Here is a 27131-nt window from a genome sequence, read left to right on the forward strand (position 1 = left end):
AATATAACTGAGGGGCTTTAACTATTAATACGAACATTTACAGCATTCTAGATTAGAATCCATCTTCCCCTTGTGCCCTAAAAAATGGCCTACACTAGTTAGTCCCCAGATGGCACTAGTTGGTCGGAACTTGGTCCCCAGATGGGACTTCCTGTTTGATGCCCATATAAGGAGTTTCTTCTTGCATCCCAAAATTGATCACATTCCAGTCCCCACAATGCAATCTACCATTATTTCAATTAATTAATTACATCTGAAGTGATGTATTTATTTTAGATTTTTGTTGTTGATGTTTTCAGCTTGTCTCTAGGCTGTCAGGAAAGTGGTGTCCTCAGAATGTGGTGCTTCAACAAGCAGCCCCAGTAGGTAGCATAAACGTGAGTGTGTGTGTGCATATATGTGTGTGAGAGCGAGTCATATAGAATATGTTGAAGTTATTGTGTTGTATTTTAGGGACTGATTGAGCCTTTCATATGACTCGCCGTAGACATGTTTATTGACACCTTGCTCTTTTCAACTCAATCTAGCTCTTCAACTTGACGCCCCGCTCTCTTCACAGCTTGTGTCATCTGTGTGTGTGTTTGTGTGTGTGTGTTGATCACATAAATGATCAACCCATATTTCCAGAGCTGTGAAGGAAGCTCTGATGGTGTGACTGGGGAACATGGTGGCCACAGAGATGAGTCACACACACACACACACACTTTGGAGATAAGAAATTAACTGGATGTTGCCTCAAACTGCCTCTCAATTAGACTGGCCACACCCACACAGTCAGAGAAGGGTGAGCATGTGCTATTGCAGTTGTTGATCTGTCTTAATTATGCCTGTGTGCTAAAGGAGTCCGTGGAGAGCGGATGGAAGTGATGATGTGCAAGGTTTGTTACGCTGATGAAGCTGCAGTAATAATTTCCTGGTTGATTCGCCGCGGTGCGAGGCGGTACAAGGTGGAGGCGTGAGGCGTTCATCGGCAAGGGCCAAGAGGTTACTCTCAGCAAAATTAGATCATTTTTATAAACACAAGGTCAAAAGCCCTCCAATACTTTCTTATTACTTTGTAAATTATTTTGACATGTTTCTTGTTCACTAGAGGGATGATGGTGAGAAACATGGATTGTGTGTGTGTGTGTGTGTGTGGGGGGGGTTCTACTAAGCTATGTAGAATTGTTTTAAAAAGGCCATACAAAGGATCATTTAGCTATTTGATTTAGAATTTTAAGAACCCTTGAAGTATTTATTTTAGTACTTTGGCCTTACTGCCTTTAGCCCATACAAACGCATTACATAACAGATTCACTACATGGAACAACAGATGGTCCCAAAATCACATCTAAAAGAAGTTTATCTGAAAGATCAGGACACATTTCTTTTTTTTTTACATGTATTTCATCCCTTATTTGTGGCACTAAACAGTCTCCGTATATACTTCAGTTTATTATTTCGAATGATACCGGGGGACCTTCAGGCGAGTCTTGTGAGGCCTGTGGGTGTCCTAGGTTCAAAGGAACCTGGCACGCATGTGTTCGTGGGAGTCTCGCCATATTAGTGTGTCACCCAAACTGCCGGAACGCCACAGACAACAGTTGGCAGATCGGCTATATCAACTTCAGATTAGTCCCAAGATGCTTGTGTTCGGACGGTACAGATGATTTTGTGACAAGACCAGTTAAGTCCTACCCAGATCAAAGTCAAACGTAGCAAAGGCCTGGGTTTCTCCATCCATGCGATAATGACTTCATAAGAGAATAGAGCTCTTCTGGAGCAGGAGTCCTATTATCCCTTTGGAACAATTGAGAGAGTGGTGGAAATTGAAGTGCACACAAGGACTGGTCACCATCAGTGAAATCCCACACTTACACATTATTCAACCCATTTGATACATATCTCTCCCTGGCACTAAATTATCTCTAAATGACTTTGCGAAAGTGAGGCCACCAATGGGTATAATAGCCCATGGTTGGTGCAATTATGGCTCATTTGAATTTTCCAAGGTACTTAACCTAATAGTCCCCTTCTCTTCATCCGTAACCCTCTTAGCTCCGGAGCGCTAGCTACTATTGAATAAATCACCAGTGCTGAGAGTGGGAGATCAACCAAAATCTCTGCTCAACTCCACTGAAACACACACAACCCCCACCGCTTCCCCCTCACTACCAGTGACCACAGCACCGGAACTTTCCAACAATGTGTTCCAAAGCAATTATACAGTTGAAGTGTATTGTATTGAGCTGGATATAGATGAGCTGGACTATACATCCACAAAAAGCCGTATATAAAATACGTACCTAGATCATGTGGTCTATAAGCTATCCCGATGCTGTCAAAATCTCTTAGCCCTCACACAGAAAAGGATACATACTGTTTTTGATTAAGATACTGTATATTTAAGTAAAGGTCCAGAGGATTTCCCTGACTTCGATGGGATTTATCTCTATCAACACATGACACTATCACTGTATCTCCCTCTCAGCCATCAGGATCCATCTCCGGAGTTCTCTCAAACCGTTGCCTCTATACCTTACATTATTCAATATGACTTATGTGTTTCTTTCAGTCGGTGTGTTCTGAAAGATTTTTGACGGATAGAATGGGGAGTGTATTCAAGCTAGCAGGGGGGATGTTAGCATCTTCCAGGTGCTCTTTTTGTGGCTATTTTCTTGTTTTATCCATTTTCTATTGTAATGTTTAATTTATTCCCCACTTCATACAGCATCTGTGAAGATGGCCTCTTTTACTGAACCCCTTTCTCTGTGTCCCCAGTCAATTTGATTCATTATGTCTGTCCCACTTTTCCATGGGCTTGGCAGTCCACACACGCATACACACACACACACACACACAATATGGTGATAATATTTTTCTTTAAAGTATGAGACTCGGGATATGGAAATGATAGAGGTATGAATGTTTAATGATACAACCTCAAAACCATGGTGTTTGTGAGTGTGCGCATGTGTGCGTGTGTGTGTGTGTGGATAATGTTTCTTTTCTACAGAGAGTTGTCTTTTGAGTGCCAGCGTGGACTGAAATCTCTCTCTCTCTCCTCAGAATAAGCCATTCTCCCCAGTAAAACACACTTTAAAACTCCTCCAAAGTCAATGTTATGGATTAAAAGATGTCTGTTGATTTAATTTAGCCTTTGGTGCAGAAACTGATCAATCACATCTCAAAATGGATATTTCCTGTATTTTAACTTAATTAAAAACACAAATGTCACTGCTCTCGCAAAGCTCACGCTCTGAGTCAAACATATTGAAATGCATTGGGCATCAACACAAGACACCAAGAGAAACACCAAAACAATTTATGCAGAGCAGTTTGTAATCAATTTAGACATTGGTAATAGGAGTGAATAAGTCCCCAAAATGTACAGAACCAGGTCAATAACCTGATCAAGCACTAAGGAATGCAATCAAACAGTCAAATTATGAATAAAGGTTATGAATGAAAGTCGATTATATCAAAGCAGCTTTGTCATCTTTATATTCTCAAGTGAAATCAACCCTTCCACTAATAGTGTGTAGCTTTCACCTGAGCCATGCATTGTCTACAGAAAAGTCATTAAGAACACAATAACAACACCCATTTTCTATAACATTACCGCCTCTTCTATAACATTACATCCTCTTCTATAACATTTCATCCTCTTCTATAACATTACATCCTCTTCTATAACTTTACCTCCTCTTCTATAACAACACATCCTCTCCTATAACAACACACCCTCTTCTATAACAACACACCCTCTTCTATAACAACACATCCTCTTCTATAACAACACACCCTCTTCTATAACAACACACCCTCTTCTATAACATTACATCCTCTTCTATAACAACACACCCTCTTCTATAACAACACACCCTCTTCTATAACAACACACCCTCTTCTATAACAACACATCCTCTTCTATAACATTACATACTCTTCTATAACAACACACCCTCTTCTATAACAACACATCCTCTTCTATAACATTACATCCTCTTCTATAACAACACACCCTCTTCTATAACAACACACCCTCTTCTATAACAACACACCCTCTCCTATAACAACACATCCTCTTCTATAACATTACCTCCTCTTCTATAACAACACATCCTCTCATATAACAACACATCCTCTTCTATAACAACACACCATCTCCTATAACAACACACCCTCTTCTATAACAACACATCCTCTTCAATAACAACACATCCTCTCCTATAACAACACATCCTCTTCTATAACAACACACCCTCTTCTATAACAACACATCCTCTTCTATAACAACACACCCTCTTCTATAACAACACACCCTCTCCTATAACAACACACCCTCTCCTATAACAACACACCCTCTTCTATAACAGCACATCCTCTTCAATAACAACACATCCTCTCCTATAACAACACATCCTCTTCTATAACATTACATCCTCTTCTATAACAACACACCCTCTTCTATAACAACACACCCTCTTCTATAACAACACATCCTCTCCTATAACAACACATCCTCTTCTATAACATTACCTCCTCTTCTATAACAACACATCCGCTCATATAACAACACATCCTCTTCTATAACAACACACCCTCTCCTATAACAACACACCCTCTTCTATAACAACACATCCTCTTCAATAACAACACACCCTCTTCTATAACAACACATCCTCTTCTATAACAACACATCCTCTTCTATAACAACACACCCTCTTCTATAACAACACATCCTCTTCTATAACAACACACCTTCTTCTATAACAACACATCCTCTTCTATAACAACACACCCTCTTCTATAACAACACATCCTCTTCTATAACAACACACCCTCTTCTATAACAACACATCCTCTTCTATAACAACACACCCTCTCCTATAACAACACACCCTCTTCTATAACAGCACACCCTCTTCTATAACAACACATCCTCTTCTATAACAACACACCCTCTTCTATAACAACACATCCTCTCCTATAACAACACATCCTCTTCTATAACAACACACCCTCTTCTATAACAACACATCCTCTTCTATAACAACACACCCTCTTCTATAACAACACATCCTCTCCTATAACAACACATCCTCTTCTATAACAACACACCCTCTTCTATAACAACACATCCTCTCCTATAACAACCTAGAGTACTACTAATAAAGCCTGTACGTGTCCCCTGATCATCACATGGTGTCACCTCTGTAATATCTTCATGAGCTGATATATTAGTCATTCAGGTTAAACATGTCTGTAGTTGGACCAGTTAATTAGACCAGCCGTATGTTGTGTTCTGCAGAGCACAGTATTGTTTTGTCCACAGATCAGGCATGGTTCTGTGTTCCGGGTTCCAATACTGTGTTGTTGGAGAATGCTGTGAGAGGTTGCGATGAGGTGAATGAATCTATGCTAACCTGTTATTTTTTAAATGATTCTGACGACGATTCGCTAAGAGAGACAGACGTTTCTTCAGCTGTGTGTAATGAGACTAATGGGGTTGGTGTGTGTGCGTGTGCCAGAGTGAGTGCGTGCGTGTGTAATGAGACTGATGCAGGGGGTTAGAGATGTAACGTTCTCTCCTCATCTACGGCACAGCAGAGGGAAACACAGGTTCAACGTGTCGGTGGTGTAATACTTAGAATGATTTACAAGATCACAAAGCAATGCACCTGATATCTGTAAAACTAACACAGTTCTACCTCTGGGGGGGAGAAAGAATAGAGCTCAGCTGACCTGTAGACAACCCAGTTTCACACCACCACCTGTAGACAACCCAGTTTCATACCACCACCTGTAGATCCTGAGCTACATGCCACCTCAGAAGATGACATTAGCATAACATACATTGTTGTTGAGGTTGTGATTGATCTGAAATGTTGTGTACACATAAATGCAACGTCGAGGGCTTATTCTGCTCCCTGAGAACAAAGAAAGGGTTTAGGTCAACAGAACGAAAACAAACACCTGCAAAGAATGTTGCAAGGAAACATTTTGCATCAGTAAGGTGTACATGGGCCTAGGGGACGACGGGGGTGGAGGAGGTTACCTAATACAGCTGTTGACGGACTAGGAGGATAGAAAAATGAAAATTGTATCTGTAATATTAATGTGGCTCATAATAGACTACTGCTACATGTGAACAACACAGTGGGTAGGCTGAGTTCTGATGAGAGGGGATAGTGCTGCAAGTTTCCAAAGCCCACACAGTGGAGAGGAATGAACAGCCTGAGGTGGAAAGGATGGCTTGTACCTAACAAAGAGTCCATTGAATTAGCATCATGATGCATTCATTCACCTGTAAGGGATTTTCACAGTGTTATATCAAATGGAATGTTGCTAAAGCTAGCTAACGACTATATAATAGTTTGGGTAATATCAGGTTGTTCAATGGAAATTCTTAGGAGAACAAATTAATATTCTGTGGGTATAAATCCTTGACAATTCAATTCAATAGGGGGATGTCAGATATCATTTTAAAGTTGAGGCCTAATGATGTATGACTTTAGTGACATCCTCCTCCCATCAGCCATTCCACAGGGGACTCCTCTTCTCTCTTCTCTTCTCTCCTGTCTCTAACTGGCTGTCGCCTCACATTTAGGCATCCTCCCCGCTGCCTGTGGCGTTTGGTTAATGCTAATTGCTTGACGGCGACCTCTCTGATTGGGTCATTAACTGCTCTCCGACATCCTGTCAAAGGTTCTATTTCCCGTACCCTCGGAGGGTTAATGAGGTGTGGGAGAAACATTTCAATCTGCCAGCGTTTGCTTCTGCCTGGCCTCATTTACATCACAGGAGGGAGGCAGAAGCAAACGTTCCTAGCAGGGTTGTTCTTAGTAGGAGCAATGGGAATGATGATTTGGGCCAATTACGACGTCCAAACGCCGATGAGACAGGGGTGAATGGGACGGGAGTCATTATGGAGGGGAGTGCTTTATGGGAGAGCATTATGGTGAAGTTGTACAGGGGGAAATGGGACGGGAGTCATTATGGAGGGGAGTGCTTTATGGGAGAGCGTTATGGGGAAGTTGTACAGGGGGAAATGGGACGGGAGTCATTATGGAGGGGAGTGCTTTATGGGAGAGCGTTATGGGGAAGTTGTACAGGGGGAAATGGGACGGGAGTCATTATGGAGGGGAGTGCTTTATGGGAGAGCGTTATGGGGAAGTTGTACAGGGGGAAATGGGACGGGAGTCATTATGGAGGGGAGTGCTTTATGGGAGAGCGTTATGGGGAAGTTGTACAGGGGGAAATGGGAGGAGTGGATGGATGAGTTATCATCCGGAGTTATCAGGAAGACCAACTTTTTTCCCGGTGATGTGAAATAATCAGTAGTCAGGGAGATGGAGAAATACTTTGTGATCGTATCCTATTGCACTAATTCTGGGGCATTTGTCATCGGATGAAATCTCTGCGCTTTTAAACGCCCAAGGCTCTTACTTCATTTATACGGGAAAATGGGTGTGATTTTCAGACGGCTGGTAAACATCCGACATTTCCTGAGAAATAGATAAACACCTTTTCCTACAGATTACTCTCCTTTTCACAATGTTCCTCCTGTGCTCCATGTCTGCCTGTACTGCTGTCTGATCGTAAGAGTCTCTAATTATATGTGATTATGCGTAAATCTCTCTGGATAAGAGGACTGAAAGGAATAGCATCGTTACACTAAACCATGTCATTTAAACTTCTGTTTCCTATGTATATTCTGTCGGTGGGTCTGCTAAAAATACTGCAGGCTCACTTCCTGTGTTACTCTAGCTCAGTGCTGCCTGCATCCAACACCCAGATTGTCACACCAATCCACAATCCAGTATACAATTCCCATCCTCCGATATGATTTTCATATCTATAATCGAATTTGAACATAAGCAGCGACGGCACAATGGCGGCATGTGTCATGTGTACACTGCACCTTTGGATAATTGCTATCATTTCAATATTAATGCATTTAGTTTGTCTACATGTTAGTGGGCCGCGCTGGTGCGTTTGCGTGCAGATGGCAGGCGTCTGAACATAAAGATCAAAGAAAGGAGAAATCCCATTTGTTCCACTCTCCACGTAATGCCTCAGCTTGAACAGAATCTGCCTGTTAGATTTCTGTGCGCAGTAAGAAAAGCTGAATTTGAGATTTGCCTGGCCCAGATGGTGGAAACTGATATCCCGGCCAGTTTTGGGGAAAGCAAAGCAGTAGCACACTTCTCTTTGCTTTGCGGATGGTTGGTTTAGCTCAGTTTGTCCCTGTGTGTTAGTCAGTCTCATCTGGGTTGTGTGTTGTTGTCAAAGGCAACAGAAATATACACTGAGCATTCAAAACATTAGGAACAAGGTGAATGCTATGATCCCTTATTGATGTCACTTGTTAAATCCACTTTAATCAGTGTAGATGAAGGGGAGGAGACAGGTTTAAGAAGGATTTTTAAGCCTTGAGACAATTGAGACATGGATTGTGTATGTGTGCCATTCAGAGGGTGAATGGGCAAGACAAAATATTTAAGTGTCTTTGAACGGGGTATGGTAGTAGGTGCCAGGAGTGCTGGTTTGTGTCAAGAACTGTAACACGGCTGGGTTTTCACGCTCAACAGTTTCCCGTGTGTGTATCAAGAATGGTCCACCAAGGACAATCTAGATTGCCTAGAATCTAGTAGCTAGATACAGCTTGATTATACTCTGAATGATTGAAACGAGTGGTAGAATCACTAGAGACATTCTTCCTCCATATCACAATCGACCGCTATTGTCGACCGACTTAGAAACCCTTCCCTCTGATTCGGGTTAGAGGCTTCGGGGGGTTATGCTCAGAAGTAAACAAAGGGAAATAAGAGAAAATACGCTGCCCGTAATTGACATTTTTGTTTTGCACATTAATAAAAAGCCACGGAAATTAATATTATACATTATTTCCTTCTGAGCTGCCAAAGTATCGAAGGAGGAAATTGGAAGGCTAAAGTGTGAAATGAAGAGATGCAGTTTGTCTTGCAGGATGCAAATGAAATGTCAACACACAGCTAGGTAGTTAATGAGATTTTCCCCTTTTCTAATTTCCACATTGTTGGAGGAAAGTGTGAAAAACTCAAACGAAGGGATTCATTCAAATGAAATATGTTTAAGATACTGTTGTATTTATTTGTCTTTCACTGTTTCCTGACTAAGAATAGTTAGCGCACTGTAGGCTACTGTCACCCATCCATATGTAAATCACTGAGTGAGAAAAAGCATGAATATGCATGAGGGATAAATGAATGTCCTGTTTTTATGAGGAGGTATTATTGCTTGCTTTTAAGCTGTGGTAAAAATGCACCTGTGGCTTATGACAAGTAGAAAGGTTGAATATAAAATGGAATATAAAATGTTACATCCATTTGAGTCAGGAGGCCTTATGCCACAAACATGTATTTCTCTACACTTTGATATTCTCTTTTTTGCTATCTTGTTGGTCTTGTGTTCCCAATCATTTCCCATCTGGTTGTGTTCAGTTGGCACAAAACGGGAATTGTTTAAAAGCAAAACAACAAAAATGTACATTCGTATTGGACAAGTTCAGGTACTGCTGTATTTCCCATGTTTCAAAATGTTGTGTCTCATTTAATTCCATCTAAATGCCACCCTGGTTATAGACAGGTCTAGAAGTCACAGACCGTTGAGAGAGGCACTGTACTGAAGGTATCATCAGTCCTTACTCACAACTGTCCTGAAGTGGTGTTCTATACAGTCCTATACAATGGTGTTCTATACAGTCCTATACAATGGTGTTCTATACAGTCCTATACAATGGTGTTCTATACAGTCCTATACAATGGTGTTCTATACAGTCCTATACAATGGTGTTCTATACAGTCCTATACAATGGTGTTCTATACAGTCCTATACAATGGTGTCCTATACAGTCCTATACAATGGTGTTCTATACAGTCCTATACAATGGTGTTCTATACAGTCCTATACAATGGTGTTCTATACAGTCCTATACAATGGTGTTCTATACAGTCCTGTACAGTGGTGTTCTATACAGTCCTATACAATGGTGTTCTATACAGTCCTGTACAGTGGTGTTCTATACAGTCCTATACAATGGTGTTCTATACAGTCCTATACAATGGTGTTCTATACAGTCCTATGCAATGGTGTCCTATACAGTCCCATACAACGGTGTTCTATACAGTCATATGCAATGGTGTCCTATACAGTCCCATACAACGGTGTTCTATACAGCCCTATACAATGGTGTTCTATACAGCCCTATACAATGGTGTTCTATACAGTCCTATACAATGGTGTTCTACACAGTCTTATACAGTGATGTCCTATACAGTCCTATACAATGGTGTTCTATACAGTCCTATACAATGGTGTTCTATACAGTCCTATACAATGGTGTTCTATACAGTCCTATACAATGGTGTTCTATACAGTCCTATACAGTGGTGTTCTATACAGTCCTATACAGTGTTGTTCTATACAGTCCTATACAATGGTGTTCTATACAGTCCTATACAGTGGTGTTCTATACAGTCCTATACAGTGGTGTTCTATACAGTCCTATACAATGGTGTTCTATACAGTCTTACACAGTGATGTTCTATACAGTCCTATACAATGGTGTTATATACAGTCCTATGCAATGGTGTCCTATACAGTCATATACAATGGTGTTCTATACAGCAGTATACAACGGTGTTCTATACAGTCCTATACAATGGTGTTCTATACAGCCCTATACAATGGTGTTCTATACAGTCCTATGCAATGGTGTCCTATACAGTCCCATACAATGGTGTTCTATACAGTCCTATACAATGGTGTTCTATACAGTCCTATGCAATGGTGTCCTATACAGTCCCATACAACGGTGTTCTATACAGTCATATGCAATGGTGTCCTATACAGTCCCATACAACGGTGTTCTATACAGCCCTATACAATGGTGTTCTATACAGCCCTATACAATGGTGTTCTATACAGTCCTATACAATGGTGTTCTATACAGTCCTATACAATGGTGTTCTACACAGTCTTATACAGTGATGTCCTATACAGTCTTATACAGTGATGTCCTATACAGTATTATACAGTGATGTCCTATACAGCCCTATACAATGGTGTTCTATACAGTCTTATACAATGGTGTTCTATACAGTCCTATACAATGGTGTTCTATACAGTCCTGTACAGTGGTGTTCTATACAGTCCTATACAGTGTTGTTCTATACAGTCCTGTACAGTGGTGTTCTATACAGTCCTATACAATGGTGTTCTATACAGTCCTATACAATGGTGTTCTATACAGTCCTATACAATGGTGTTCTATACAGTCCTATACAATGGTGTTCTATACAGTCCTATACAATGGTGTTCTATACAGTCCTATACAATGGTGTTCTATACAGTCCTATACAATGGTGTTCTATACAGTCCTATACAATGGTGGCCTATAAAGCTCCACAGCAAGTCTAACCCATGTGTTCACCATTTAAGCAAGGTTAGGTTTAAAGTCAGATTGTACGACTTTGTGGCTGTGCCAGCTAGTGACCACTCTGCAGAGCTGCCTCCAGAACAATGAAAAACACTAACCTGCAAACCATTCACAACGATGTGAAGCTCCCAGAAGCGGTCGAGAAACAGTACGATGGAACCAATCTAACTCTTTATACACACAGACAGACGCATTGACACACACAGCCAGACACACCTTGTAGGGACAAACAAATGTATTCCCATTGAAAATTCTATTTTCACTAACTCCTAACCTTAACCCTAACTCCTAACTTACAGACACACACACACACACCCGCCCACCCACCCACACACATACACACACACACTTCGTCCAACATACACACAGACACGTACGCACACACCATATTTTAATTATCTTTATTGATTGGCTGGTGTTTACACTCTTGTTCATTCCAAGCCGACAAAGTATTTATGTCTCTCGCAAATAGATTAATTAATTTAGCCTTTTATCTCGCGGGCTGCGAGTGGGCTCGTAGTGATGTCATGCTAGCATAAATCATTTTAATTAGCCCACTGCCAAATGAGAAGCACTTCGCTCTCCTGTTTAAATTACGCAGCCATTAGGCTCTGGAGGTGTCAACACACCTCAGACGTGTTAACACAACACACTACTACACAACACAATACTACACAACACAACACAAGGCAAGGCAACACATAGGGGTCTGCAGATGGACACAAATCTCTCATGTTTCACTAAGTACAGAACAACCAACTCTCTGTTGAATCAGGGGATCAAATGAAAGGTGCTTTATTGTACACATTGTACACAATACAATTTCAACTACAGTGTCGTGAGAGGTTGTATTGCAGGTGAATACCAAAGTAGGTTTCACATGGCCGGCTGTGTCTGTCTGACAGTCCTCATCTATAACACTGCACTGGTTTGGCTTCCCTAGAGAAGTACACAACCCTTTTTCTCCGAGGGACAGGTGACTATTTTTCATGAGCTAAAGTAGACAGAGCAATAAAAGTTGATCCCTGAGGAAAAGACAAAGAGAGGAGAGAGTGTTTCACAGGTTCCCTTGTGGGAGTGTTTTGCGAGCCTGTTTTGTTCATGTCCTGAGGTTGTACAATCTGTTTGTCTGTTTAATGTATCAATTAAAAAATCTGTAGTTTGCCGCCTGCAGCACTATCCAGTCTCGCATGCCTAATGCCCATCCCCCAAGGGCCCGGCGATGCAAACAAAAACACATGTACCCAGACCTCTCTAACCACCAGCCTCTCCTCTTGCCCGCTCATCAATGATTTAGCCAATGAGGGGCTAAATCATTGAGCAAAATGTGAGTAAAATTGAGCAAAATGAGGGGCTGTAAACTCCTGGTCTAGTAACCATTAAACTCCTTTGTCTTGTCTCACAGTGGTGTCAATATTAGAAGAGAGAGGAAGAGAGAGAGAGCGGACCTGTTAATGACTGGGCGGGTGGCCCGGCTGCTATGGGTTCTCTGGGTGTCTGAGCTCTAATCGCTGACACTACCTCAGAGTCACAATCTAACCCACAGCAGCAGTACTGGAGCGGAAGCCATGTTGGCCAGAACGCTGTGGCACGCCAGGCTCCAGAACACCGTGGCACGGTCTCCATGCACACTGATCTGAAGGTCACATTCTGGGGAAGGGAGGGAGGGGAGTTGGCTGGAGCAATAATGAGCCCTAGCCTGATGACCAACCTCCCCCACCACCCACACCCTTCCGTCTAGTGGGGTTGTGTACGAACCTGCCTGCCTGCCAACACTCCTTATCTACTGTACTGCCAGGGTATACGGTCCAAACTATGGTAAGGTCGAGTGACAGGCAGTTGCTCTGCCTCAGGGCTATGCTTCAGAAGGTCAGAGAGGGGAGGAGAGGGAGAGCAAAAAGGAGAGTTGGGGACTGATAGAGAAAGAGAAGGGGAAATAGAGAATGGGAGAGAAGGATAGAGTGACAGAGAGAGATAGAGAGAGATATAAGGATGGAGTATGACAGAGAGAGAGAGAGAAAGAGAGCGAGATAGATAGAGGGATAGATAGATGGAGTATGACAGAGAGAGAGAAATAGAGAGAGATATAAGGATGGAGTATGACAGAGAGAGAGAGAGAGACTGGGGTTATGAGAGGTAATGAACCCCTCCACATCTCTCTTGTGTATAAGCCCCGCAGAGTACATTCCTTTAGTTCATCTCTGCTCCTGTGATTATGAATGTGTTTCTCTGTTGAAGGTCAACATGCTAGATAATTAGCTGTCACCCACAGAGTCAGCAGAGACAATACCTAAATATGATGCTAACACATACAGAACAAATCTATTTTAGCAGATTGACAACTAATACAGTCTTCATTATATGGAGAGGTAGTAGCATGTATAATATTAAGGCCACAGGGGAAAGTGGTGTTGTTCTCACCTGAAAAAACATACAAAAATCCAATATAAAAGCCTCTCATTTATCCTGAACAAAAGTTGATTCAAAGGAGGATAGATTGTGTTGCGCTGTGGCCTACTTTCCAGGTGGGAGATGTTGTTTTTCATCCCCGTAATCTTGGGGAGCAGAGTCACAGGGGAGAATGGCTTCCCCTGAGGCTGGAGAGGGGGAGAGGGAGAGAGGAGAGAGAGAGGGGGAGAGAGAGAGAAAGGGGGAGGGAGAGAGAGAGACAGAGAGAGATTTTAGTACCCGGTGACATTCAAAAGACAACTCTCTGGAGAAAAGGAACATCATACTGCATCGTACGCAAACACACACGCACAACCACACACACACACACACACACACACACACACACACACACACACACACACACACACACACACACACACACACACACACACACACACACACACACACACACACACACACACACAGCATTTTCCTATCTCAGTTGGACAAAGGCAGGAGAAGACAAATGTGATGTACTGGATCAAGAATAGACACTCCAGAATAAGCATAGCCACCTGAGTGTTGTGTGGAGAGGTTGCTTGAGGCTAGAGAGGCAACCAGCAGGCAATCTCTCTTCTTCCTCCTCCTTCCTCACACCTTTATAATCTTATTAATTCAACCTCAGACACCTCACAGCGCAATAATTACTGTCATAATAATTTTTTAATTACGACATGTAGCTTTCCTTCCACGTTAATAATTAATGGTAATTAGGCATTTTTCTTTGTCAGATCCACCTCAAGGACATGGACATTTATCTAAGATTGGATTGAAAGGATTGTATTTATTTTTTTAATTAGGGGGTAGATCAGCTTCATAATTGCAGATATATTGTGGCTTCTATCAATGCCTGCATCATTTCCAATCCCCCATATATTTCAATATTTTTTTAGCATTTGAAAAAAAAATCTCCCCTTTTTCCACCCAATTTTGTGGTATCCAATTGGTAGTTACAGTCTTGTTCTATCGCTGCAACACCCGTACGGACTGTTGCAGGCGGGAGAGGGAGAGGCGAAGGTCGAGAGCCGCGCGTTCTCCGAAACATGACCCAGCCAAGTCGCACTGCTTCGTGACACAATGCCTGCTTAACCCGGAAGCCAGCTGCACCAATGTGTCAGAGGAAACACCGTACACCTGGCGACCGTGTGGGCTTGCATTGCGTCCGCCCCGCCACAGGAGTCGCTAGTGCGCGATGGAACAAGAACATCCCTCCCCTAACCCGAACAACGCTGGGACAATTGTGCGCTGCCCCATGGATCTCCCGGTCGCGACCGGTTGCGACAGAGCCTGGACTCGAACCAGGATCTCTAGTGGCACAGCTAGCACTGTGATGCACCACTCGGGAGGCCATTCACCCATATATTTTTTGTTTTTTTTGGTAGTTATTGGTTGTTTGAGATTTTAGAACTAATAGTGGGACATGTCTAGAGGAAGGGAACTATGCCAGCATCATTTCACACACAGCTAGGACATGTCTAGAGGAAATTAACTATGGTAGCAGAATTTCACACACAGCTAGGACATGTCTAGAGGAAATTAACTATGGTAGCAGAATTTCACACACAGCTAGGACATGTCTAGAGGAAATTAACTATGGTAGCAGAATTTCACACACAGCTAGGACATGTCTAGAGGAAATGAACTATGGTAGCAGAATTTCACACACAGCTAGGACATGTCTAGAGGAAATGAACTATGTTAGCAGAATTTCACACACAGCTAGGACATGTCTAGAGGAAATGAACTATGGTAGCAGAATTTCACACACAACTAGGACATGTCTAGAGGAAAGGAACTATGCTAGCAGCATTTCACACACAGCTAGCTCATTACTAAGCTAAGGCCCCTGGGACTAAACACCTCCCTCTGCAACTGGATCCTGGAATTCCTGACAGGCCACCCCCAGGTGGTAAGGCTAGGTAACAACACATCCGCCACGCTGATCCTCAACACGGGGGCCCCTCAGGGGTGTGTCCTCAGTCCCCTCATGTACTCCCTGTTCACTCATGACTACATGGCCAGGCACAACTCTAACACCATCATTACGTTTGCCAATGACACAACAGTGGTAGGCCAGATGACTGACAACGACGAGATTGCCTACAGGGAGGAGGTCAGAGACCTGACCGTGTGGTGCAAGGATAACAACCTCTCCCTCAACGTGATCAAGACAAAGGAGATGATTGTGGACTACAGGAAAAGGAGGTTTGAGCACGCCCCCATTCTCATCTACGGGGCTGTAGTGGAGCAGGTTGAGAGCTTCAAGTTCCTTCGCATCCACATCACCAACAAACTAACATGGTCCAAGCACACCAAGACAGTCGTGATGAGGGCACGACTAAACCGATTTCTCCTCAGGAGACTGAAAAGATTTGGCATGGGTCCTCAGATCCTCAAAAGGTTCTACAGCTGCACCATCGAGAACATCCTGACTGGTTGCATCACTGCCTGGTATGGCAACTGCTCAGCCTCCGACCGCAAGGCACTACAGAGGGTAGTGTGTACAGCCCAGTACAAGCTTCCTGACATCCAGGACCTCTATACAGTTGTCAGAGGAATGCCCTAAAAATTGTCAAAGACTCCAGCCACCCTAGTCATAGACTGTTCTCTCTGCTACAGCACGGCAAGTGGTACCGGAGCGCCAAGTCTAGGTCCAAGAGGCTTCTAAAAAGCTTCTTCCCCCAAACCATATGACTCCTGAACATCTAATCAAATAGCTACCCAGTCTATTTGCAATGCCCCCCCCCCCCCCCCCCCCCCCCCTTTACGCTGCTGCTACTCTCTGTTATTATCTATGCATAGTCACTTTAATAACTCTACCTACATGTACATATGACCTCAATTACCTCAACTAACCGGTGCCCTAGCACATTGACTATGTACCGGTAGCCCCTGTATATAGCCTCGCTATTGTTATTTTACTGCTGCTCTTTATTCGTTTTTTAATATTTTTATTTTGGGGTGTTTTCTTTAAACTGCATTGTTGGTTAGGGGCTTGTAATGAAGCATTTTACTGTAAGGTTGTATAATACCTGTTGTATTTGGCGCATGTGACAAATACAATTTGATTTGACTTGATTTGAAGTCTGGCAATTAACTTGCATGGAGACTCAGAGCAGATCTTCTGAAGTGGTGCTATCTTTGAGGATGCAGCGTGTGTTACAGTACTTAGTAAAAATCATAGTAGACAGTAGACACTGTTGGAAACTCACTGGAAGACAAGACACGGGACTAAGCTGCAGAGTGAGAGAACGAGGCAGAGAGTGTGTGTTCATATGTTTCTGTCCTATAGTAAGCTAGGGGAATAATGAATCTAGAAGAACACACACACATGCACGCACAATGAGGTCTTTATACATAACATTGGTATCAGGACAATAGGATCTATACACAGAACATTTGCATCAGGACAATAGGATCTCTATACATAACATTGGTATCAGGCAAATAGGATCTCTAAACATAATGTTGGTATCAGGACAATAGTATCTCTATACATAATGTTGGTATCAGGGCAATGGGATCTCTATACTTAAAGTTGGTATCAGGCAAATAGGATCTCTATACATAATGTTGGTATCAGGACAATAGGATCTCTATACATAACATTGGTATCAGGACAATAGGATCTTTATACATAATGTTGGTATCAGGACAATAGGATCTCTATACATAACATTGGTATCAGGACAATAGTATCTCTATACATAATGTTGGTATCAGGGCAATGGGATCTCTATACTTAAAGTTGGTATCAGGCAAATAGGATCTCTATACATAATGTTGGTATCAGGACAATAGAATCTCTATACATAATGTTGGTTTTAGGCAAATGGGATCTCTATACATAACATTGGTATCAGGACAATGGGATCTCTATACATAACATTGGTATCAGGACAATAGGATATCTATACATAATGTTGGTATCAAGACAATGGGATCTCTAAACATAATGTTGGTATTAGGACAATAGTATCTCTATACATAATGTTGGTATCAGGACAATAGGGTCTCTATACATACCGTTGGTATCAGGGCAATGGGATCTCTATACATAACATTGGTATCAGGACAATAGGATCATAATACATAACATTGGTATCAGGTCAACGGGATCTCTATACATAATGTTGGTATCAGGACAATGGGATCTATATAAATAATGTTGGTATCAGGACAATGGGATCTCTAGACATAACATTGGTATCAGGACAATAGGATCTCTATACATAATGTTGGTTTTAGGCAAATGGGATCTCTATACATAACATTGGTATCAGGACAATGGGATCTCTATACATAATGTTGGTATCAGGACAATAGGATCTCTATACATAATGTTGGTATCAGGACAATAGGATCTCTATACATAATGTTGGTATCAGGACAATAGTATCTCTATACATAATGTTGGTATCAGGACAATAGGGTCTCTATACATACCGTTGGTATCAGGACAATGGGATCTCTACACATAACATTGGTATCAGGACAATGGGATCTCTATACATAATGTTGGTATCAGGACAATAGGGTCTCTATACATACCGTTGGTATCAGGGCAATGGGATCTCTACACATAACATTGGTATCAGGACAATGGGATCTCTATACATACCGTTGGTATCAGGAAAATGGGATTTCTACACATAACATTGGTATCAGGACAATGGGATCTCTACACGTTACATTGGTATCAGGACAATGGGATCTCTATACATAATTTGGTATCAGTCAAATGGGATCTCTAAACATAATGTTGGTATCAGCACAATGGGATTTCTATAAATAATGTTGGTGTCAGGACAATAGGATCCCTATACATAATGATGGTGTCAGAACAATAGGATCCCTATACATAACATTGATGTCAGAACAATAGGATCCCTACACATAACATTGGTATCAGGACAATATGATCTCTATACATAACATTGGTATCAGGACAATAGGATCTCAACATAATGTTGGTATCAGGACAATAGGATCTCTATACATAATGATGGTATCAGGACAATAGGATCTCTATACATAATGTTGGTATCAGGACAATAGGATCTCTACATAATGTTGGTATCAGGACAATATGATCTCTATACATAATGATGGTGTCAGAACAATAGGATCTCTATACATAATGATGGTATCAGGACAATAGGATCCCTATACATAACATTGATGTCAGAACAATAGGATCCCTATACATAACATTGATGTCAGACCAATAGGATCCCTATACATAACATTGGTATCAGGACAATAGGATCTCAACATAATGTTGGTATCAGGACAGTAGGATCTCTATACATAATGATGGTATCAGGACAATAGGATCTCTATACATAATGTTGGTATCAGGACAATAGGATCTCTACATAATGTTGGTATCAGGACAATATGATCTCTATACATAATGATGGTGTCAGAACAATAGGATCTCTATACATAATGATGGTATCAGGACAATAGGATCTCTATACATTATGTTGGTATCAGGACAATAGTATCTCTATTCATAAGGATGGTGTCAGGACAATAGGATCTCTACATAATGTTGGTATCAGGAAAATAGGATATCTATACATAATGATGGTATCAGGACAATAGGATCTCTATACATAATGATGGTATCAGGACAATAGGATCTCTATACATTATGTTGGTATCAGGACAATAGTATCTCTATTCATAAGGATGGTGTCAGGACAATAGGATCTCTACATAATGTTGGTATCAGGAAAATAGGATATCTATACATAATGATGGTATCAGGACAATAGGATCTCTATACATAATGTTGGTATCAGGACAATAGGATCTCTATGCATAATGTTGGTATCAGGACAATAGTATCTCTATGCATAATGTTGGTATCAGGACAATAGGATCTCTATACATACTGTTGGTATCAGGACAATAGGATCTCTACATAATGTTGGTAACAGGACAATAGGATCTCTATGCATAATGTTGGTATCAGGACAATAGGATCTCTATGCATAATGTTGGTATCAGGACAGTAGGATCTCTATGCATAATGTTGGTATCAGGACAGTAGGATCTCTATACATACTGTTGGTATCAGGACAATAGTATCTCTATGGATAATGTTGGTATCAGGACAATAGGATCTCTATGCATAATGTTGGTGTCAGGACAATAGGATCTCTATACATAATGTTGGTGTCAGGACAATAGGATCCCTATACATAACATTGATGTCAGAACAATAGGATCCCTATACATAACATTGATGTCAGAACAATAGGATCCCTACACATAACATTGGTATCAGGACAATAGGATCTCAACATAATGTTGGTATCAGGACAATAGGATCTCTATACATAATGATGGTATCAGGACAATAGGATCTCTATACATAATGTTGGTATCAGGACAATAGGATCTCTCTACATAATGTTGGTATCAGGACAATATGACCTCTATACATAATGATGGTTTTAGAACAATAGGATCTCTATACATAATGTTGGTGTCAGGACAATAGGATCCCTATACATAACATTGATGTCAGAACAATAGGATCCCTATACATAACATTGATGTCAGAACAATAGGATCCATATACATAACATTGATGTCAGACCAATAGGATCCCTATACATAACATTGGTATCAGGACAATAGGATCTCAACATAATGTTGGTATCAGGACAATAGGATCTCAATACATAATGATGGTATCAGGACAATAGGATCTCTATACATAATGTTGGTATCAGGACAATAGGATCTCTACATAATGTTGGTATCAGGACAATATGATCTCTATACATAATGATGGTGTCAGAACAATAGGATCTCTATACATAATGATGGTATCAGGACAATAGGATCTCTATACATTATGTTGGTATCAGGACAATAGTATCTCTATTCATAATGATGGTGTCAGGACAATAGGATCTCTACATAATGTTGGTATCAGGAAAATAGGATATCTATACATAATGTTGGTATCAGGACAATAGTATCTCTATGCATAATGTTGGTATCAGGACAATAGGATCTCTATACATACTGTTGGTATCAGGACAATAGGATCTCTACATAATGTTGGTAACAGGACAATAGGATCTCTATGCATAATGTTGGTATCAGGACAATAGGATCTCTATACATACTGTTGGTATCAGGACAATAGGATCTCTACATAATGTTGGTAACAGGACAATAGGATCTCTATGCATAATGTTGGTATCAGGACAGTAGGATCTCTATGCATAATGTTGGTATCAGGACAGTAGGATCTCTATACATACTGTTGGTATCAGGACAATAGTATCTCTATGGATAATGTTGGTATCAGGACAATAGGATCTCTATGCATAATGTTGGTATCGGGACAGTAGGATCTCTATGCATAATGTTGGTAACAGGACAGTAGGATCTCTATGCATAATGTTGGTATCAGGACAGTAGGATCTCTTTGCATAATGTTGGTATCAGGACAGTAGGATCTCTATGCATAATGTTGGTATCAGGACAATAGGATCTCTATGCATAATGTTGGTATCAGGACAGTAGGATCTCTATGCATAATGTTGGTAACAGGACAGTAGGATCTCTATGCATAATGTTGGTATCAGGACAGTAGGATCTCTTTGCATAATGTTGGTATCAGGACAGTAGGATCTCTATGCATAATGTTGGTATCAGGACAGTAGGATCTCTATGCATAATGTTGGTATCAGGACAGTAGGATCTCTATGCATAATGTTGGTAACAGGACAGTAGGATCTCTATGCATAATGTTGGTATCAGGACAGTAGGATCTCTATGCATAATGTTGGTATCAGGACAGTAGGATCTCTATGCATAATGTTGGTATCAGCACAATGCTAGATGAATATCCAGAAATAAAACAACAAATCTTCGTTTTGGACGGAAGTGACACTCAGAAACAGGTGTTTGCTTATCTTGTGCCTCCTATTTTTAAACAATCATAAAGATTTCAACTCAATCTTACATTTTTAATCTGGGTTTGGATGTTCGGGAGAGATGGCCATCTGGCTGTGGAGGAGTGTTCCTCCCGTTTGGGACGCTATAGGGAGCAGATCCACTTTAGAATGCAGCAAAGAAAGAAGGGAACACTATACCTGTCGAGAAACTGAGGTAGGACACAACATGGCACAGTTAGGATTTAATATTTCATTCTAACCTAAATTAGAACAACTCGAATGTTTCGTGTTTGTGTCTTTTTGCTTCTTATTGACACACACACAATCGTAAACTCACGATCGAAAAACTGAATCAAGACTGAACCATGATCATGTTCTTACCCACTGACTTGTCAACCAACCAGTAAGCCACACTCACATCAAATTATATCTTATTTCCTGTTTATTTTCTATTTTCTTAATGAGTATCCAAAAATCTTGTGAATGTGGGTTTACAATACTATACGACTTCTTATCGAAGACTATCACGTTTTTATCCCATTACAGAAGTTGTAACACTTTCGTGAGCAAACTCAGGACACTTGTGCAGTGTTCCTATGTGTTGTCGTCACCGTACAGCATAAGGAAAATATAGAAATATGAATATGTGCGGCTCCAAGCTGGTTCCTTCGCTCTCTCTATTCATAATTCAAGTCTCTCCCAGGACCCTCACAATGCACTGCCCTATTTCCATACACACAAAACCTTCTTTGTTCTATCGGGAGATATCAGAACATTCCCCCTTTAAAACACTGTCTGTTGTTCCCATTGTAAGTATGCTCCCCTTTCTGGTGGTGTATCATGGCATCTGACTTGCTCTCCTCTATCTACGGCCATGTCTGAGTCTGAAGAAGCCATCTGCCGCTGGCTCTATCTGCTAGCCCCTACAGTCATGCCACGACACACACCATCACACACACACGCACACATGCACGCACACACACACAGACAAGGCCACTTACGCATGCACACTTTCTTCAAGTTTCTTTCTTCATGTTGCTGAAATGTTTCAGGTCTCAATAGACTCACAATGGTTTGCATTATTGAACAACCATATTGCTACATGCATGTATACTACATTGTATGGAATTGACTGATTTTGTATTGTTTTGCTATCAAACAAATCTTCAGTACCAAAAAGTCAAAGACTTTAATACCATAGGAGAAGCCACCACATCATAAAATACAAAGAAACAGAGGTACACACAGGCGGATTACTTTCTATTTCACCAGAGCTACACAACAAGGTCTGGAAAAGGGAATAACAGATGAAGGTTATGTTATCCATGCAAAAGTCATTACTTTGAAAGTTCTCATACTGACATGAGTTTTTGAATTATTAGTCAGTGTTCTACGCAGGGAGATCGCGCCAGACTCAAGGTGAAATTTGACGTTTTTGTAGGTCCAAAGAACGTCCACTAGGAAATCAAATAATAATGAGTGACTGGGGCTGGGGTTGAACCCAGGTCTATAAAATGACCAATGCTGCCAAACTAAAATGTTGTTTTTCTCAATTTTACCAATCGGAATTAATACCCGAATTGAATGAACCCTATCCCAAACCTTGGGTGGGGCGGGGGAGGGGAGGGGGGGTATGGTTGTCTCTATATCATTTTAATTGAACCATTCTCCTATTTGTTTAAAATGCAATTTGTACTTGCTACAGTGGTAAATATTAAAATAAAACCTTATTCCAAATTAAACGAACACCCCCACCTCTGTATCATGGTTTTAAAAAATTTGGCTGTGCTTACCATTCCGGGACAGTTCTGTATCTCAGCCCCTTTTCAGTTTCCCAACTTTTCTTTCTACAAAAAAAATCTCCTTTTGTCAGCAAGACAAATTCATTAATTCAGGCTACAAGAGTGTAGACCCAATGACAATCGGCAAATGTCATTACACTTTTGGTGGTTTTGTAAAAGATCTCTTTCCATTCATCAAATGGCGAAAGTGCACTGTGCACTGTTTGGATGCTGGAATTATTTTGGAGCTGATGAACATGCTCAGGTAACTTACTTTTTGAAGAGATTAGTTTGACAATAAGATGAAAACATCATCAGTGGTTGTGTTCATGACAAAAAATTAAAGGTAATAAAAAAATACATGTCTTTACTATCTGGCCCAGGCGCATACATACATAGGAGGTCCTGTTTAACAAAATGTAGACCCCCCCCCAAATGTCATGGTATAATTCACACTCTGGCCCTATCCCAAACTTTACGCCTAAACCTAACCAATCGGAATTAATGCCTGACTGTTAACCAATCGGTATTAAAGAGCTTCTCTGGTACTTTTGTATATTTTTTGTCAGTACTTCTGAAAGTAACACATACTGTACTTGAAAAGGAAAGTAAATGACGGGCTATGCGTTGTCTGGAAAATAATGAACGACGTAGAAATCACTTTCCACGGAGTTGCATTATTTTCCAGAGAACACATAGAGCGCAGAGTTGATTATCCCTTTTTCTACAATGGCTATAATTTAACACATTTGCCGCTAGAAAAGTGTTCATTTGCAGGTAGAAAAGTGTTCACCACCAACTGAAGTAGCTGGCAAGTTTATTAGATAGCTATAGTATTTGCCTTGGTAACCAAACAGTTTAACTAACTAAACCATCTGTCTTAGCTTGCTATTATGAAAAACGAATTTGACAATGCCAATGTTTTCAATTCGACTTATGTTTTCAAAAGCAGCTCAAACATAGAACATGTAAGAATTAACTATAGCCATAGAATTCTACCGTGCTGATATACCGTGCGTTATAAGGAACTAACAAGCCAATCAGAAACAAGTATTCAACAATGCCATGGTATACACTGCAAGTGCAGATATGTGCACCACGTCATTGCTCTCTCTCGCTTTGCTGTGTGTGCATCTTGCTAGCCGTCACTCAAATTGCGTAGGGCTGAAGCTCATTGACCTGAACTCGAATTGCTAGCGGGCTGGCCCAGGTGGAGGAATATTTTGAGAAAATGGCGCTGTACAGCTTCCAGAAAACAGTCACTTTCAAGCTAGAGATTTCGTGGCTAATTGAGGGAGGACAGTAATTCTGCTAATAGATTATTTGTGTATGAACTTCACAATGACACATCCAGCCCAAAGTGGAAGGTTTCAAAAATTCTGACTAGTCGTCAAAGTTCCAGAGCACTTCTTTAATACCTTTCTGTTTCAATTAACCAAGTTATGTAATACCTACATCAAAGCAAGTCAAAACCGGCCAACCCCGGGAATGGTGAGCGCCATCAAGTAGGCTTGGGTTTTGCTACGGCGGGGATGGTCATGGGTATAATCCGCAGACTCCAGTAGGGGGGACTTTGAAATTTGACATTTGGGGCAACTTCGAATATTAACATTTGGAGAAATGTGGACAAACGTCTCATTTTGCAGTGAGACAGTGAACGCTTGTTGTTCGACATAATGCATGTACAGTACATTTACTACTGTCTGAACACCTTTTGTAAAAAGATACCTTCAACCACTGAGAGGTGGGGATGTGTGTAGGCTATATGATGGAAGAGTGGAGTGATATTAGACTGTAGGCTGCCACGCTATAGGTCTGTAAACTGGAGGAAAGGTCTCCACAATTCAGATTTATCTAAACCATCTCTACTTTATCCTCCACTTTAGGCTCAATTATACACACACACACGCACGCACTCACGCACGCACACACGCAGTAATAAAATGTAGCAGCTGTGTAAAATTTCAGCCTGGCCTTTCCTCAGATATGCGGATTTGTACCAATCCAAATCCTTTTCCTCTTCTCCAACATGAAGATATAGATCACATAGATCAGTGCTCAGTGGGGGGATTGGAGGGGTTCGGTTTGCTCTGTTCTCCTAATTCAGTTCTGTGTGCAGAATCTAATTCTTGTGCTCATGATTTTAAAAAGGCAATAAACGCATGCTATTGTCAGACAATACGCACACACACACATACACACACACGCACACACACTTGAACCATTTCGCCTAGCTAACAGAGAAAGTCGGGTTCAAAATAACAAACCAAAACAACAAATAATAATAATTGTTTTGTCCCAGATGTGATCAGGCAGGCAGGGCTAATATCAACAATGCAATTAAAATTAGATTGGAGGAAATAAGTATTTTCATAAACAGAGACTGTAACTGTAATGAATTGGGTTATTTCCCTCTAATTTTAGCCATACTCTGTCTGTCTGTGGCTCAGCTCAGATGGTTATATTCCTAACCCTGTAGGGACCATATAGAATAAAGGAAAGAAGAGACCAGCTCATTTGGCTTAACCTAATAATATACAGTGCATTCCAGGCTGTAGTAGAGCAGTGGGTCTCAACTGGTTTTGCCTCTGGACCTAAATTGAACCAGGTTGACTCAGTCACGATCCAATATTATATAGTTTTTTGTTGCCATGGGCATCGCTTTGTGCACAGGGGGCATTGTCATGCTGAAACAGGAAAGAGCCTTCCCCAAACGGTTGCCACAAAGTTGGAAGCACAGAATTCAAATGTGATTGTGTGCTGTAGCATAAAGATTTACCTTCACTGGAACTAAGGGGCCTAGCCTGAACCATGCAAAACTGCTCCATACCATTATTCCTCCACTGAACTTGACATTTGGCACTATGCATTCAGGCAGGTAGCGTTCTCCTGGTATTCACCAATCCCAGATTTGTCCATTGGACTGCCAGATGGTGAAGCGTGATTAATCACTCCAGAGAGCACGTTTCCACTGCTCCAGAGTCCAATGGCTAGTGAACTTTACACCACTCCAGCGGACAATTGGCATTGCGCATGGTGATCTAAGGTTTATATGTGGCTGCTCGGCCTTGGAAACCTTTTTCATGAAGCTCTCGACGAACAGTTCTTGTGCTGACGTTGCTTCCAGAGGCAGTTTGGAACTCAGAAGTGATTGTTGCAAAGTTGTTGCCCGTTTCCACTTCACAATAATAGCACTTACATTTGACCGGGGCAGCTCAGGCAGGGCAGAAATTTTACTAACTGACTTGTTGGAAAGGTGGCATCCTATGATGGTGAAAGTCACTGAGCTCTTCAGTAAGGCCATTCTACTGCCAATGTTTGTCTACGGAGATTGCATGGCTGTGTGCCCGATTTTATACACCTGTCAGCAAAGGTGTGGCTGAAATAGCCAAATCCACAAATCAGAAACTGCGGATCCACAGGTAACCACCATGTCCCTGTCCCCCTGGATAAGTTTTCCCCAGAGCTGAAGATCTGAATCAGGTTCTGAGCATGTGTTTCTTTACC

Source organism: Salvelinus namaycush, chromosome 5 (genome assembly GCF_016432855.1).
Source record: "Salvelinus namaycush isolate Seneca chromosome 5, SaNama_1.0, whole genome shotgun sequence".
NCBI classification, from domain to species: Eukaryota; Metazoa; Chordata; class Actinopteri; order Salmoniformes; family Salmonidae; genus Salvelinus; species Salvelinus namaycush.